This window comes from Pleurodeles waltl, chromosome 12 (genome assembly GCF_031143425.1).
Source record: "Pleurodeles waltl isolate 20211129_DDA chromosome 12, aPleWal1.hap1.20221129, whole genome shotgun sequence".
Lineage (NCBI taxonomy): Eukaryota > Metazoa > Chordata > Amphibia > Caudata > Salamandridae > Pleurodeles > Pleurodeles waltl.
The window spans coordinates 258,208,747-258,222,110 of record NC_090451.1 but is presented as its reverse complement, the minus strand read 5'-3'; positions in this window follow the sequence as shown (position 1 = coordinate 258,222,110).

Sequence of the window (13,364 nt, the reverse complement as noted above, 5' to 3'; positions counted from 1 at the left end):
CGGGCAGCACTGCCAGAAGCCCCACCGGAAGTCCCGCCACAAGCACGGCCATAAGCACCGCCACCTGCACCTCCACCTGCACAGCTGCTAGCACCACTACTGTTAGCAGCAGCATCCCCAGTCTGTCCGAGGCTGCAGGAGAAGGGCTGGAGCCTCCCTCCACCCGTGGCAGAACCAGCACCTTCACCACGGCCAGCACCACCCGCAGCCCCACCGCAAGCACTGCCATCTGCACCGCTGACAGTAGGACCACTACCAGCAGCAGCAGCCCCAGTGGGCAGCCATCTGATCCGAGGCTGCAGGAGACAGGCTGGAGCCTCCCAGCACCACTGGCAGCACCAGCACCGGCACTACCACCAGTTTGCAGCCTTAGCCACCGCTGGATGGAGTCTAACCCTGCTTCTGTGGACTATCATGCAACCTGGTCCCTGCAAATCTCATGCCTCAGACACCCAGGTGACGGAATGTGAACTGCCACACCCCAAGTGCTGCATCACTGGGCACAAGGCCCCCTCTAGAACCAGTGGAAATATGCATCCACTCACCCCCTCCTCTGCAGGATGAAGCACACTGTGCACAAGGCCCGCTCCAGAACCAGTGGAGAAGCCATCCACTAGAGATACTGTGGCTTTTCACTTCCCAGGACCAAGCTTCGGGAAAACTACCCATTAGAGACACTGTGGCTTTGCACTTCCCAGGACCAAGCAGTGGGTAAACCACCCACTTGAGAGACTGTGGCTTTGCACTCCCCAGGACAAAGCAGTGGGCAAACCAACACCCACTTGAGAGACTGTGGCTTTGCACTCCCCAGGACCAAGCAGTGGGCAAAGCACCCACTTGAGAGACTGTGGCTTTTCACTCCCCAGGAACAAGCAGTGGGCAAAGCACCCACTTGGGAGACTGGGGCCTTGCACTCCCCAGGATATCGCTGTGGGCATGGAGCCCCTCCAGGAGCAGTAGTGTTGTCCTATCGTCTGGTTGAGGCGCCCCCACCTTCCCCTGGAGGTGCCTGCGTGTTTTCAACCTGATGCCCCTGCAGTGTTCTCTCGATATTGAGGCAGGAGTCAAGTGTGGGCTTGGCCAATGATTTTTGGCCCAGTGGCCCATGGACATTTGGAAAGGACAATGTATGGCCTTATATACATATTGTATATTTTTATAAATACTTTTTTTCTATTTGTTACGTATATCTGCCTATTTCTAATATATCACTGATTTGACTCAATTCATTTTGTCCTTGCATTCTTCCAGGAGAATACGGGGTGTAAATGTGATGTTGTTGCATGTGTTTGTGTGTATGGTGGTGTGGGTGGGGGTTGGGGTGGGGGGGTGGTGTGTTGCATGTGTGTGTCACTCTCTTTTTCCTCCCCCTCTCCCCTGTGTATTAGATGCAGTAGTCAAAGTGGTTGTCGTTGTCGCCGCCGCCTTTGGTATTCCTGGTAGATGAGGAGGTAGACCAGCATGGGCAGGACCTGTAACTCGGGCTCCAGGGCATCCTGGTTCTTCTTTGAGTGTTTAGAGATGAGTGGTTTCCCTTCTGTGTTCTGTTTCCGCCATGCTTTTGATGGCGTTGGTACCGCCCCGGACAAGTTGGTGGGTTGTGATGGGGTGGAGGGTACATTGTCTTCCACCTGTCTGTTGGTGGTGGGTGCTGCGGTGTCTGTTGGTACCGCCGTGGCAGTCAGAGTGTTAAAGTGGCTGTCTATGTTGCCGGTTTCTGCCATGGTCGTGATCCCATTTTTGTTACCGTAGGCCTGTTGGTGGTATTACAGCCGCTTTAACATCGACCGCCACGGTTATAATGAGAGCCACCTGTCTAACCTGCTGTTGCCCTGCTGCCTTGTGGTCCTCTGGCTCTGCTGAGAAGTGCTCTCCAAGGGCCTGCCTCCTGTTCCCTGAAGTCTCAGGACCGAAGAGACTTCATCTCTGCAAAAGAACTCCTTGTGCGGCGAAAATCGATGCACAGCCTGCAAGAAACGATTCATAGCATACCTTGTGGTGGGAAAATCACCTCATGCCGAACCAGAACAACGCAGCCTTCCTTCCCGATGAGGAGATCAATGCAGCGCCAGCGTTGCGACCGGAAATTCGGCGCACGGCCCACTGGATTGACGCAAACCGAACCGGAATGAAGCAGCCCAACTTCCTGGAAGGAATCGACGCAGCACCTGCTGTGCATCAGAAATTTCCACGCAACACCCACCGGATCGACGCAACCCCTGTGACTTCGTCCTGCACACCCCGGATTTCAATGCATCATCCCCGGGGCGCACAAAAACCCCGCAACTTGAAGAGGATCCCAGTCTGCTTGCCGGAAATCGGCGCAAAGCCTGCCTTGCGTGAAAACTCACTGACGCATCATCTGTGTGCACCGGAAAAATCAACGCACACCTCCCCGTTTTCCAAGCAACTCCTCCTCTGTAGTCTCTTGCGGAGAATTTGAATGCAAGAAATATTTGTTGCTTTTTAAGACTAAAGACACTTTGGCCCTCATTTTGAAAATGGCAGTAAAAACCGCCTACCGCTGCAGCGACGGCCACCAAAAGACCATCCCGCGGCTACCAGCTGTCTGCCGTATTATGACCACAGACGGATTTCTGCCACAAGAATGGCGGAAATCCGACTGTGGTCATGCCGGCGGATGGCAGTAAGGTGGCGCTGCTGCCACCAGCAGCGCCACGCCAGTAGCCTGCCGCCAGCCGTATTATGATTAAAAATACAGCCTGGTGGTGTTCTGCTGGTGGGTGATGCTGGCAGTAGCAGAGCCCTGTCCCGTCTCCTATCGGAGGACCCCCTGAATACAGGTAAATCGGGTTGAGAAAGTACCATTGATGTCAGCAAATTATCCAGAAGCAGTATGTGCAAAAGCTGGACACATAGGAGGAGAACTGGTAGGGGTCTCCTGTGGTGGTTCACAATAAATGATGCCATCCGTCTGTGTGAAAGTTGTGGCAAATCGATCAGTAATTTCTATATCATTTGTTGTAACAGATGTTAGTAGAACTAATGCAAGATTATTTTGCACCCTCCCCAAGCTCGGAGAGGTATCAGCGTTGCTGCTCAAAACTTGTAGAGGGACATCTCATCCAGTAGTGTGAGGGATTCAGGAACTACTGGTTGCTCCTCTTGGTCTGCTGTATAGGATCAGCCACATGGTGTAACTTGACATTGTTGATGGATACAAAGCAGTTTTCTTTAGCACCAGGCAACGGTAGTAGAATGACAGTTCTGGTACCGTGTATTCCCAGGACTGGGACTGGTGCACAATAAAAAGGACTAAACTCCTTTTTCACAGCAACGTTTTCACGCACTGGATCCCCAACCTTTGGAACCAGATGGTATATGTTATTGATACATCCTTAATTCCTGCGGAGGCAGCACTCGCAGAAGAGTTGTTGTCATGGAACTGTTGTAATTCCTGCAAGACAGTGACACGTTAATTTATGTCAAAAGGTGTTTCTGCTGCCTCAACGCCAGGACCATCAAGATCTGGAACATACATTTGAGTTCCAAACAGGCACTTGTATGAAGTACGACCCCCCAGGGACCTTTTAGGCAGATTATTCCATACAGGTGATTAAGCCAATTACAACCCGTACTTAATACTCAGGCTGTTAAGGACTGCTTTCAATCATGGTTTCATTGATCCATGACAATATGTCCCCTGGGATGTAATGGAGACGAGTGATGGAGTTGGACCCCTAACGAAGCCATGGTGTCCCTGAATGCCCTTGAGGCAAAAGAAAGGCTCTGGTCCAAGTGGAAAGCTGCAACTGCATATGTGCCGATAAAGACTTGCACATCTTCAATGACAGTTCGAGTGTCAGCCGAGCGTTGTGGCCACACCCATAGAAATCTGGAGCAAGAGTCAACAGAGTATGCACTGTCCGGTGTTAGGGGACTACAATGGTCCAAGTACACACATTGTAAAAGCTTGTTGGAAATTAAGAGGGGTGTCTGAGTTGGGCGTTTGATGGTGGAACCCTTAATATGTTGACAGATGTCAAAACAAAGGACATACTGCTTGGTATGTTTATATAGACCTGGCCACCAATAATGTGCTTGCAATAATGAAATTTTAGCTGCCACACATGCATGGGCAGATCCAACCCCCTCATGCGCTGCTTTAATCAACTCTGGTCTTATGTCTTTATTGGGAATTACTTGAACTCCCACGCATGGTATTTTTAATTCTGCGTCAAGGAAGCCTCCCATACAGTAGCAATATTTAGCAGAAAATGCTTTTGGGTAGGGCGTGCCTTCAGCTGTGGTTTTCCCGGCAGCCCATATGTCATCATCTGGTTTCGTTCCAGAATGAGTAACTGCAGCTACAGAAGCCGTAGCTACTGCTGATTTGGCTGCTTCATCAGCCAGTGTATTTCCAGCAATGTGTATTCCAGCATGATGATGTCCAATTGTATGTACAACATGGACATTTGGTAGTGCTTCCTTCAGATCTGCTGTTTTCCCCCACAGAAGTCTGTGTTTGATGGTGTTGCCTTTAGAATCTCTGAACCCATTATGGTACCAGTAATGCAAGTATCCTTTGAAGGAATGGACACAATAGTATGAATCACAGACTTTCAGTGTTAGCTGCGCAGAATCCGTATGTTCCAGTGCCGTCACCAGAGCCTTTAGCTCTGCTAGTTGTGCTGTGCAATCCCCTAGGGTTTTGTGTGAATGTGTGTTGTTGACAAAATGTATTACCCTCCATGTAGCCACTTATGACTGCACAAGCAGCAGAGTATTGATGCTTTGTGCCAATTGCAGGTTGTCCTGAGCCATCGGTGTACATGACTCTTTGATAGTGATCAATAGGCAGTGTATTTGCCGGAACTGGATATTCTAGTTCGTACTGCAAAAATTCCTGAGTTTATATTTTTGTGTCAAAAATATAGTCAACATCAGTGGCTGTCAAAGACGTTGCCCATTGAATCCAGGGTGGATGTATTTCTTTAGCGATTGAAATGCTGGCTTTGGTAACAGCCTCAAGGGCTGGAATTGGAGATAAGACAATAATGCGTTTCGCCTGGGCCAGTGGTCTTTCTTTAATGACAGCATTCTTAACAGCAGTGAGTTGTTCTGCTTCGGTATACAAATGTGATTTATATGCAATCGGGACTGTCTCATCCTCATTGGAAGTTACATAGGTGAAACCAATGGCACCAGCAATTACTCTGATTACTAGATGTTTTTTATTGTCCCTTGTGTGTTAGTGTTGTGCTGCAAGCATGTCTGTTTGCAAAGCTCTGAGAATGTGTGTGTGTTCGACTGTCCAAAATGTACTGGAAAAGTCAGGACGTATTAAGTCGTATACTGGTTTTATACGTGATACATAATCTGGAATGTAAGTTTTGCCAAAATTTAGGAAACCCAATAGTGATTGGAGTTTTTAATGGTATTTGGAGGTTGTAACTGCGTGCATTCTTCTAAGAATTGTGGTGCTAGGCTCTTTCCTTCACTTGATAAATCGTATCCCAGAAACAGGACACTAAGAAATGCTTTTCTTTTTAAATTGAATTTAAATCCAAATTCGGCAAATCCCACAACAATGCGGGCTACCCATCTTAGATGTTGCAGTAATTCATCATCCTTGAGATAGATATCTTCTACACAGGACAATGGTTCAGGGTCAATGTTGTGCAATATTGAAGTCACATAAGCCGTGAACAGTCCTGGACTGTTCCTGTACCCCTGGGGTACAACATAATTTTTTCTGGGAGCCTAGTGTGCTGAAACTTGTTAGGTCTCTACTCTCAGGCGCTATATTTTGGCAGATGAAACCTTTGGAAATGTCTTGTGTATTGTATTTTTTACGCAATGTGTTGTTCATGAGTGCTGTGCTATGTGAGTTTTGTGTAGCATGTGTGCATGTATGACTGTTTGGATATCTGTAGTCTAAGACTATTCTATACAAATCATTTGGTTTAGCTACTGGGAATAAGGAACTATTCATTGGTGAGACGCAGGGTTCGATTACACCCTGGTAATCCAGGTATGTGAGGATTTCCCTCACGGGTGCTTTAGCATCATGTTTTATTGGATATTGTGGTTGAGGTTCAGGTTGATTTTTTAATTGGAATTACAAGATAGGGGGAATCTTTACCCCACCCTGCATGGTTGCGATATAACGTGGGTTCCTGCTCCAATGCCCAATTGATGGTGTAGGAGTCTGCAAGCTCATCGGGAACAAGGGGTGAGAAAGGTTTGATAACCTCTTTCCCATATGGGCAAGTATGGACAAATTAAGGTGGCCAATCCCTTTCCGCCAGTAGAATATCGTATATGTTTATGACGCAGTCCCAAACGATTCAGTCAATTGTGGGGTCAATGTCTCCTTCTAACTGTAATGTTACTATTTACACCCTATCAGATGTGGAGACACGCATGTCCGTAGTTTCGAGCTGCAAGAAGTCATCAGTTGCTTTCACCTCCAGATGCTCTTTAAGATTCTGGTGAACTATTGTGATCTCTGCCGCGCTGTCAAATAGCGCTAATGCCCACTTCTTGTTCTTCAATAGAGCCCTCTTCTTGAGTGGCATGATGAACTGCAACTGCTGCCACTTTTTTCTTTGTAAAAGTGTGTTTTTTGGGGGGGAAGTTTCTTTTCTTTTTTGACAGAAACTTCTGTTGAGCGTTGTGATTCCTGTCTCGGTTTCAAGTACTCAGTTCTTCGCTCTGACCGCCCACCTCTCTCACTGCATTTTTCCAGTGAGTACTGAAAGGAACAAGATTGGTGTGTATCAGTATATTGTTATCTGTCAGGTGTTTTTATATTTTCTCTATTTCTGAGATTATATCTATTCTGGGGGGTCTCCGTATGCTAAGAATCTCTCCTTTCTGTTTTAGGTGTTTCTTATTTTTTATCCCAGCATTACTTAATACCCTCAGGCGCTTGCTTGGTAGAATCTTTATTAGATTTACCCTGAAAATTTGGTTTTGTAGGTCTGCCCCCCCTGAATATCTCGACCAATACTATAGTAGGTCTCTGCAATAATCTTTGGCAGCTCAAGTTCTTGATCCTGTGGAGGAATATCCCGGAGCCGCATGTGCACTGCTAGTGCAACTGCTTCCCCTTTAAAGTTACTTAATATGAGTGAAGATACAGTGGCAAAATTGCCCATAAGTTGCATCCCCAAGTCCACGGCCGGTGCAGCCACGTATTCATCTTGAATTTGTTTTAACACGTCTGGTTAATTGGCAAGTGTCAGTGTAGTATGTGCAGTAGTACAGAGTGTGGCAAATACAGTGCTACAAGTATTGCAGTTATCTACTGTGGGAACCATCCCAAATGGCAAGCACATAGTTAATATTCTAATGCTTATCCTGAGGTCCCATATGGGGAAATACTGCTTCCAGTGCATTTATTTTTTGAGCTAACAAAAACTGAATCTTTTCTCATTTGGCTCTTACTTTAACCATGATTGAATGTACAGTAGCAGGATTTATGCCTGGCGTTACTGCATGTGGTTGCACCAGAGCAGCACGTGCTGGGTTTGTGTTTAATGTTTGCATTACAAACTGTACTAATCGTCTGTATATTGCCGTAAGCTCAGCATACAAACGACGGACTTCAGCCACCGTTAAGTTCGGTGCAGCAGGGTGAGGTGTATATGTGACCAATAAAGGCCAGGTAGGGCCATCATTATTTAGAGGACCTAACCTAACGTGTAGAATTGCATGGGGTAGGGTGCTATCAAGCCAATTATTATGTTGTGGAGAAGATAGAGGTATTTATAGATATGCATATGCTCTGTATTGTGCAGGTATATAGTGAGGAAATGTATTTGTGTTCCCATCAGCTGCTGGAAATGTGACCCAAGAATAAACAATTTATTTTCTATAGGCTGGATGAGCCTCAACAACAAATGTAACTGGACCGTCCTGGGCTGTTAGGCCATGTGTAAACACATGTGCAGTTAGGGGTGGTTGCATATTGAATGCAATTGCTACTGGTTGTGGGTTTGCCATGATGAATGGTAAATTTTTGTTCAGAAATAAGCACACCAAATAGAGATTATCCTTTTAGGGTTCAAGCTTGTACAACCTACAGTGTTAGTTAGGTACTCCCTACTTAGCTGAGGAGGAAAATCCTCAATACCACAGACGTCTCCATATATAGCACTGGGGTGTCTTTGTATGTAGTGAGACAGAGATACTCAGGAGGACCCAAAAATTAGAGCCTGACCAAACGTTGGTGGCGCCATGTCGCGTAGGCATCATTATTCTAATGAGACTACTGGATTTGGGTGGCAGAATCTCTTGCATTGTGGGGGACTGAGTCTGAACCCACTACAGGTGACACCTGTCGGCCTAATCCAGGTTTTGTTCCGGCTAACTAGCAGTGCCTCATCTCCACCCAAAAGCAGGGATGATTGGGCAACTGAGCGCATGACACAATTGACTCCTCAGCGAAATCGTGGTCACTCAGATCTCATCTGTTTCTCTCAGTTACATTAGTCTCACATATACAAGGACGATCAGAGGCAGAATATATTTCAATAAGGTTTTATTAAAGCAACTGCATCTTAGATAATAAAGCATGCACTGCAATAACTAAGATGATGAAGCATAACAGGATTAAAATTGTGACAAGCAGACTGAAGCATAAAAGTAACGCTACCATGTTATCACTAGAATCATTGAATTAGCTCCTACCTAGGCTATGTTAGAGCACAGCATGTTAAGCTCCAGTTCTGCCCTTCAGGTTCCCCTGCAAAGACATCATCCCTCATACCTGACCAGGAGGCCTGGAGTCTACATAAGCAGCTGCAGCAAAGCACGCAACAATCAGCATACAGTCATGGTCATCTGGCTGGGGTCTCCCTCTAACGTACATGGGTCAAAGTAGTGTTTTTATAATAAAACAGCTGGTGTTCAAAGAAAGGATTCCCACGTAAGAGTGTGTATGTTTCTGTGAACATTAGACACATTAGTACCACGTTTGCCTGCAACCTATCTTACTGCAGCCTTGAGAAAAGCACAGAGTGAAAGAAATGTGTTGTTTAAGAATGCAGTGCTGGCCTAGGCAAAGAACAGCTAGATAGAGAAAATAAAACAAGACCGCAAATGTGGCTATTGTGAAAATAATAAAACAACACTGAACAAAATATGTCTAGGTTAAAGTGCACAGCGGCAGGCCTAGTTTGCTAAACTAACGTGTATGAAGCTATAACAAAAATGGCTATACAATAATATTGTCACGTTTATGGGGGTCCTAGCACCACCTGTACGAATAGCATACTGGACATCTAGGATATACCAACTTGGGGGGGGGGTTGATTGAAAAACTAGATGATGTCACAGCATGGGAAACATAACAAAGGAATTGATTGCAATGAGGGCTGTAGTGATCCAGAATCACATTGTGTCAGAAATTATCTTTGCCAAAGAAGAAGGGGTATGTCAGGTAGTATACCATAGTTGCTACCAAAGTACAAACCAGACAACAGTAATAATATCAGTTAGGCCAAAAGAAAAATTAAGAAGGTTAAAAAAGAGGCAAAAGTTATACACACAGGCAGCATATGGGGAGTGTTGGACGGATAGCTAGCAACTGGGGGACATGGCTGTTTGAAGCACTGATGCTGGGAGTTGTAGCGTTGATTAGTTTGTGAGCACTTATGCAAGTATGTCCTACATGCATAAAAATACTCCTTACTGGTTGCTGCAGGAGAACAACACCTTCCTCGCTTCCTTACACAGGGAGTGATGTTCAAAGATCAGAAGGCACAATGGAGATACTTTCATTTAAGGAACTTGTGTAGTGTGTCATTGAGTATTAGAGGGCAGAAAATGGAACTGCATTTTCTCATTTGGTATAGAATCCATCTTGCCTTGTTCAGTTCTGTGATACTCAACGATAGTATTTCCTTTTGTTGAAGCTCATGACCCTGATGAACCATTGTTTTTTCCTCAATTTATGCTTGAAACACAATATGATGCAAGATTTGCTCTAGAGATAGCACTCATGATTATCATGCTTGCTCAGCATGAACATCCTATTTATGGATAGAACACCTGCTATTTGTGAATGTATTTCTCAATCTTGAAAGTCCCCACTGCAACCATGTAGGGCACATGGATTACTATTTGCACGTGCTTATCATGCAATATTAATCCATGATTTAATTGGATCTTATTTATTGATGTTATAAAACCTTGACTGTGATTTTGGAGAAATGATCATATGCTCATATTGTAATTGCACAATTGATGAAATGCCTTGTTACACCTTTTGTGGTTAACTGGAATAAAAGATTGTATTGGAGTTCCACAGTTTGTACTTTTGGACCTGTCCTTCAAGTCAGCCGTCCCTGTCTCGTGTTAATTAATTTTTCTTTTACAAGATCTACGTCTTTGACACAATCCACTTTGTACAATGTGCCTGCTTAAAGGAGAAGGAGAAGTGTGTGTAGGTCTAGGTATAATAATAAGGGTAGGGAGATGACTTTCACTTTGTGAGACAGGTATTATTTCTTTCTGTAAACAAATGTGTCATTTCAGAATCAGCAATATCTTCACTAATGTCACATTCCTTTTCACATCAGCTTTCTGTTTCCACATTGATACTTGTATTAAATTACAAAAACGTTGAATTAATGTTGACCTTATTCTTTAATACTAATTTACTGTTTGAATTGCTGTGTACATGGCAATTCTATCACAGGACCGGAGGCGAGGATTATGCAGATCTTTCTTCACTCTTTATTCAACAGCAAGTTCAAAGTTAAACAAAACATGAACAGAAAAACTACAAGTTCCATGAGCCCGCCGCCATGGTAACGAGTATCCAATGAGGTGCCCTCCTTCACGTCAGTATAAATGGCCCGAGACACGTCACACTTCCTCTTTCTTCACTGCTCAGATAAGTGCCTTTTCTGCCTCCGTTGGGAGTTTGTTTCTTAAACTTGGCGCGCTGCCGCTCAATTGTTTTGCGGGGCTTTCTGTTGGTGTAGTAACTTTATCGCTAAGAGCGGTCCGGAACGGACGGGCCGCTCGAGCGTTTCATTTCCTTTCGGCCCTCGGCGTGTTTAATACACGTCGGGCCCACCAGAGGGAGCGCGCGCTGTGTTCTTTATTGTCGGAGAGCGTGCCTCTCAGTGCGCGGCTCGCGCTTAGCGTTTGCTTTTTTCTTTTTTCTTTTTTTCCCAGAATTGAGGGTTTCTCCTCTACTACATGCTTGGCACCCTGGTGCATTTTTTCTATTCCCTACCCTGACACCCGTTTGGGTAAGAATTACCCCATTAGGGAAGGCATTACTTCTTGACTTGCTATCGGTGACAGAGAGGGTAGGGATTTTTTACCCTATATATTGTATATTTTTTGTTGGGTGTACACTCTGTCATAGTCCTCATTATGCATTCCTCCCAAGAGAATGAACCTTTTACCAACATGTCCCCAGGTGAGGGTCCCTCTCTCCGTACCCTTCCCCCCGGAGTGGACACTTTGTTTTCCCAGGCTATTTCTCACGCTTTAGCCCCTCTTAGGGATACTGTAGCTAAGCTTACTGAACAGGTGTCCAGAGGTACGGGCATGTTTGGTGTGACGGGAGCGGAGGGTGATTCCTCTACCCTTTCGGCCCCCAGGAAAATGCGCAAGCGCGACGCGGGGCACCTGGGGGATGGTGTATTTTCACCCAATCCCAAGAGTGCGCGCGCGCATAAGCGCGTACCCTCCCGGGAGGACCGTTTGCCCGGAGTACTGGGTGACAAGCTTCACCACCTATGGAACCCTGATCTGGGATCCCCCAAAGGCTTCATGGGAGGTTCAGATGAGGACTCATCATCTTTAGATGACGACTCGGGTCGCCCTTGGCGTCCGGGTGCTACCCTACCAGATCCTTCGGATCACGCCGATTCTGACTCCGATATGTTTGAGCCGGAGGGTATCTACCATCCGCGTTCCTCGGAGTGGCGTCCAGACCACAAGGTGGCTGAATATGTCGCCAGTAAAATTAGGCAACCTCTGGACAAAGAGGTGCGCGCTCGTCTACGGGCGGAGTGCCCACGCCCGTCTTTATCGGATAGGGTCGCTTTCACGCCAGTTATTGACCCAAAAATGTGTACGTTTTTTTCCAAGTACACCAAGGATCCCAAAAAAGGGATTGATCGCTCCTGGAGGGCATGCCAGGATAAACTTCTTGATGTGTTAGGTCCCCTCACACAGATTATTCAATTGGCGGAGCGGGCCAAGCAAGCAAACACTCCCCTTCAGACGGACATCATAGCGGGATGGGCTCAGAGAGCTGTTTGTCTTCTGGGCAACGCGAACTGTGCCATCTCTGCAGAAAGACGCAGATCTTTATTGATCAAAATCGACCCCAAGTTAGGGGAACTGTCTAACTCGGAGGCAGGGGCTGTTGCCCAAGGCAATTTATTTGGCGATCCCTTTGTGAAAGAGTTGGGAAAATTTGTGGCTACGTTTTCAGCTTTGGATAAAGCGCAATCTTCGATTAAGAAGGTTTTCCCCAACAAGGTTTTTGGCGGGGCCGGGCGAGGCAGGGGTCGCTCTTCCGGCCGTCCTTTCCAGCAAGGCCCCAGCTCCTTCCGCAACAACGGTTGGAGGGACGGCAGACAAGGAACCTTCTTCCCCAACAGAGGCAGGGGAAGAAGCAGAGGTTCCAGAAATGCACGAGGAGCATATAATGCCCCAGGAGGTCCCTCGGGTGAGGCTTATCCCTTTTTCCCCAACAAATTTTGGCGGGAGATTGAGGTTTTTCAGGGACAATTGGAGGCGCATTACCTCCGACGCATGGGTTCTACAAACTGTCTCAGGTTTTCAAATAGAATTCTGGGGTACCCCATTTCAGGAGAAACTGCCTCAGCCCATCGCGTTCTCGGCAGAAGACTCAGAACTCATAGATTTAGAGGTTCAGGCCCTTCTTCACAAAGGTGCCATTTCCTTTACTTCCCTTCACCCCACAGGCTTCGTAAGCAACATCTTCTTGGTGGAAAAGAAGGACAAAGGGTTTCGTCCCGTTATCAATCTTCGTGCTTTCAACGAGTGGGTGGTTTACAGACATTTCAAAATGGAGGGTATTCACATGCTCCGCGACCTCCTCTTACAAGGGGACTGGATGGTTCGTCTAGATCTCAAGGACGCGTACCTCACGGTCCCTATTTTTCCACCCCATCGCAGATTCCTGCAGTTCTTATGGAACAACCAGGTGTTCGAATTCACCACACTCCCCTTCGGCCTGTCGTCGGCACCGTGGTGCTTCACGAAACTTCTCAAACCAGTAGTGGAAACTCTGAGGTTACAAGGCTTTCGCCTCATAATTTATCTGGACGACATCCTTTTGATGGATCAGTCCAGGTCTCAGTTGATGTTCAATCTGAACACAACTATTGCGCTTTTCCAGG